The sequence below is a fragment of the Triticum aestivum genome, chromosome 5D, assembly GCF_018294505.1.
Source record: "Triticum aestivum cultivar Chinese Spring chromosome 5D, IWGSC CS RefSeq v2.1, whole genome shotgun sequence".
Classification (NCBI taxonomy): Eukaryota; Viridiplantae; Streptophyta; class Magnoliopsida; order Poales; family Poaceae; genus Triticum; species Triticum aestivum.
This window is the reverse complement of record NC_057808.1, coordinates 192,532,064-192,536,597: the sequence shown is the minus strand read 5'-3', so window position 1 is coordinate 192,536,597 and position 4,534 is coordinate 192,532,064.

Here is a 4,534-nt window from a genome sequence, read left to right as displayed (position 1 = left end):
TGATATATGAGCTTGTGCATTTCCTTAGCAAATTTGTTGTGATCTTCCTTGATGGCATATTCGTACATCATGACCATATTGCCCACCATCAATTGCATGACAACATAATCGCATTGAGCACCAATTGCCATGTTCATGCTTTTGATACACCATCACATTATGACATCATTTTGCACAATGGTTGCATTGATCACATTCACAATTCATTTGTGTGCACAATGAATGCTTTTGCTCCCATGAACGCTTTGCATATCATTCTATATTATCTTGATAAGCTTCATGCGCTTTGTCACGAACAATATTGTCGAACGGACCCATACTTACTTCATGGACACTTTGTGTGCACTAACCATTGTATTTCCGAGTGTTGTTTGTGCTTGCTCTTTTTGCATGTATACCACTCCGGCGACACCTTGGAGTACTTGGATTGCGCAATGTCTTTAACTCCGTCCAACTACAAGTCCGTCCACAAGAACCGTTTCCATGGTGATGAGGATCATGATCCGAGGTCGGATATTTCCCAAGGGGGGGGAGATGACGCAGGGCATCCCACGTTCATCCCCATGTACACTCCGACTACTCTCCAAGCCCCAAGAGGACATATGACGAGACCTCGAACATACACCATTGGACACAAGGTGAACTCGCTCCTCTTCGAACCATCACTTTCCACATGTGAGACATGGCTACTAGCTCAAATATATGTGCTATGCATGACCAGGAACAAAGAGGAAGACCATGGACAAGACGGCGAGAACACCAAGTACAAGGAACCACCGAAGAAGCTCCAGCGAGCGGACGTCCGGACGGCCAGCCTCTCACAGGGAGCGGACGACCGGCGCCCGAAGACCAGCCTACGCCAGCTACAGACCTCCCAGCGAGCGGACATCCGACAATATTAACGGAAGTCCGAGACTTCCCGACGTCTGGTGTCCCGACCACAGAACACTTTCAACGGACGTCCGGCGCTAGCGGACGACCGGTCCCCCTGGAACCACCGGACGTCCGGTGCCCAGCGGACGTCCGGTCCATGGTTGTGTCTAGTTGCGGGCTGAGGACCATGTACCCCTTCACTTTGCCCCCATTTGCACTATGAGTATAATAGGACACCCCCTCCTCCTAGTTAGGGTTAGCATTGGTTTAGCTCATATGTGAGATAGAGCTTTGCTCATCCATACGGATCTACTCCACAAGAGAGACCGCGACCCCTCTACGGAGAAGATCCACGTTGGATTCAAGACCCCCTCTTGGGTGGCCTCATCAAGACCTCCTCACAGAGAAGAACTGTCACGACCTGATTTTCGGGATATCAATTTCCCAGAAGACGGCCTTTGTGCTCACCAGCCCCAGGATTACTGTTAGCTGATGAGACACCAACTTGATATAAGAATTCCAAGCAAGGTACAATAATATGTAGTACAAGACCATTGTGGCCTAGGAGTACAACATTGGGTTTCTAGTGGTTGATGGCGGAAGCGGTTCGAGGTACATCTGCGTCTATGGGACTCCATTTCCCACAAGAACAGCTGACCAGGATAACTCCTATCTTCGCGAGGCTGCTATCGTCGTTCCATAGGTTCCGGGGCTGTCATCGCGATGCTTATCTCCAAGCAGGGAATCTGGCCAAGACAATAGCCAGGGACAAGCCAGTGAGTACGTTTGAATGTACTCGCAAACATTTAGAACACGGGTATAATATAGTAAGAGATAATCATACTCCGAAACATTTAAGATGATAAGTCTGTCATGAAGTAAACGAGAATCTGTGATGCACGCATGCAGAGGAAATATGGACATGCAATACGGAGGTAAAAGAAATGCACTGAGCGAGTGTCTAAAATGACTCCTCGAAAGGTTGCAAGAAACTTAACAATGCCGCAGTCGGGCGTCTGAGCGACACCACAGAAAGGGCTTATAGAAGATAAATAAACAACAAGCATGCCGCAGTCGGGCGTCTGAGCGACACCACATAAAGGGCTTATATTGAAAGTAAAAGACAAACATGCCACAGTGGTGCGTCTGAGCGACACCACATAAAGGGCTTATAAAAGATAATCACAGTGAATATCCAGGAGGTAGAACCATCCCAGGGATACTCCATAAAGTACGTAATGCAGATAGTTAGCCCATAATAACAATAATAATAAAACAAGATCCTCAGATGTCATAGGTCGTAAGCAAAATCTACTCTAGCTGTTTCTCCATCCGAAGACCGTTAATGAGATCCAGCTAATTCATTCTCCATCCGAATACCGTTGCTATGATCTATCTTAACTGTGTCTCCATCCGAATACCGTTACTATGATCTATCTCAGATTGAAGTCCTTACTCATGAACATGGGTATCCAAATGGATATGACCTCTGCAGAGGGTGTACTCTATACCCACGAGTAACGGATTTACCTAGCCCATCGGGACTAATTCCGTCCACGGTCTTTTAATTGAAAACACGCCTGACCTGCACACACCAGCTTAACTTACCGGTGTCTGGAATCACCCACGACACCCGTCAAGCAAACTCTAAGTGGGGAGGCTACAACCTCGACGTAGCATGGGATCAAATTTATATGCGCGCGCTCTAAGGGGTGCCCCCCCTCTCGGTCCCAACCGGAAACACCCATGCCCCCGGACCAGGTGGCATGCCTACCGGATGCACCCGGTATCTTCCACCATGGCCTCTCTGTACGGTGTGTGCTTTGGTAAGGGGTTGACAACTTACTGAACCATACCCCGTCTGCGACAGGGACAAGCGGTAGTACAATCAAATAGTGAAGTTACTGATCGAGACTTGACTTACGACTGACTCGGGTGGTCCAAGAAAATCTCCGAATGATCAGCATAACCAACAATGTTACCATTAAGGGAAAAATAAATCACCACTCATCAAGCCTCACCATGCTATACCAGACATACTCGTCTCGACGAGGAACTAGGGACAAGCTCGTGTCTACCCAAGACCACGACTTTCCCGTCTTCCTTTCGGTATGCATGAGGAGCTCACGAGGATGATCCAAAACACTAGCGTACCCATTGCTGACCACAAAATATCTCCAAAAAGCACTCATGCACGAGACTTTACCGTTACATAAAGTTAACGCATACTCCAAGTCAAATGGTGTTGTAATCGTATCAGAACACCAAAACAAAATATTCCGCCAGAGTTCAGAAATGCTTGCCTTCAAGAGTATGCAAAGGATGCACTTTTTAAAAGCTTTCCCTTCTCTCCAAAATTCCTATTTTGAGAAATATCCAAATAACAAATATTACAAACACAGTACAAAAAGTTGTCTCAAATATTTTTTAAATAAATCTTAAAATAAACTAGATGGAATTTGAGAGAGGTAGGAAAAAGAATCAACTCATTTGGAGTTTTATTTTAAAAGTTATAGCTGGTCAAAGTCTGGTCAAAACTCTGTTTTTAAATAAAACCAGAAAAGAAAACGTTTCGAGGGGAATACGCTTTCGGGGTAGGGGAGACATACTCTGTGGTTATACGCTTTCACTTAAACAGAGGGGACGGCGCGCGGTCACTGACAGTGGGTCCAGAGGGCCCACTGGTCAGGTTTGACCGTTCTTCCCTCCCTCCTCTCTCTCTCTGTCCGAACGGTGGCGGCCTCCGGCGATCGCCGTCGACGAACGGCGGCTCCTCGAGGGCAACTGAGGGCGGGGATGGACCGGCCAGACCGAGGCGGTCCTCTTGGTGGTCGCTGGGTCGTCGGGGGTGGAGGAAATCGCCGGCGGCGAGCTCCACGGCAGAGGGGGCTACGGTGGTGAAGTGGTTTTTGGGCTCCGGTGGTTCCGATCGAGGTTGGGTAGTTGGGCAGCTCCGCAAGGACAAGGGGAAGCTACTGGTGGCGTCGGTTGGGCGAGAGAGTGGCTGGCTGCGATGTATTTCACCGGAGCTTGGCGGCGGCCGAACCGGCCGGAGTTGGGGAAGAGAGCCTCTCCGGGCCAATCCACTGCTAGGGGAGGACTAGGGGAACAGTCTGAGGTTGCCTGAGGTCTTGCACGAGCTCGGGGATCCCTTAAATAGGTGCTCGGGGTTGGGCCGCGGCGGCTGAGGATAAGATCGCCGGCGACAGCCGTGCTGTAGCCGCAGGGCGACGTGGCGGTGACGAGCGCGTGCCGACGAGCTTCGGGATAAGACCGGGCTGTTCACGGGGGCAGCTGGCGCGCTGGGGTGGCTTGGGTGGCGCCGTCCATGTCAGTGGTTCGCTGCCGATGCCGGCGTGCCGCCAAGAGCTCTGCCAGCGGCGCTGCAGGGCGCCAGGGGTGGCGTGGGGAGTGAGCGAGCGTAGTGCGCGGTTCAGCAGTGGAGCAGGGGCCAGGGACGGGTCGCGTCGAGTGCGGCAGCGCGATGCGGCGGCTTAGTGCGCGCGCGTGCAAAAACGTGCGCTCTGGGCGCGCCCAGAGCACGCACGGAACATGCTCGGCGAAATGCCAGGGCAGTCTAGAGCGCGAGGGTGGAGTTGGCAATGAACAGGATAGGGGTAGAGGTAGCTAGGGGCTCAGTGGACATGGTTGCTGGGTCATT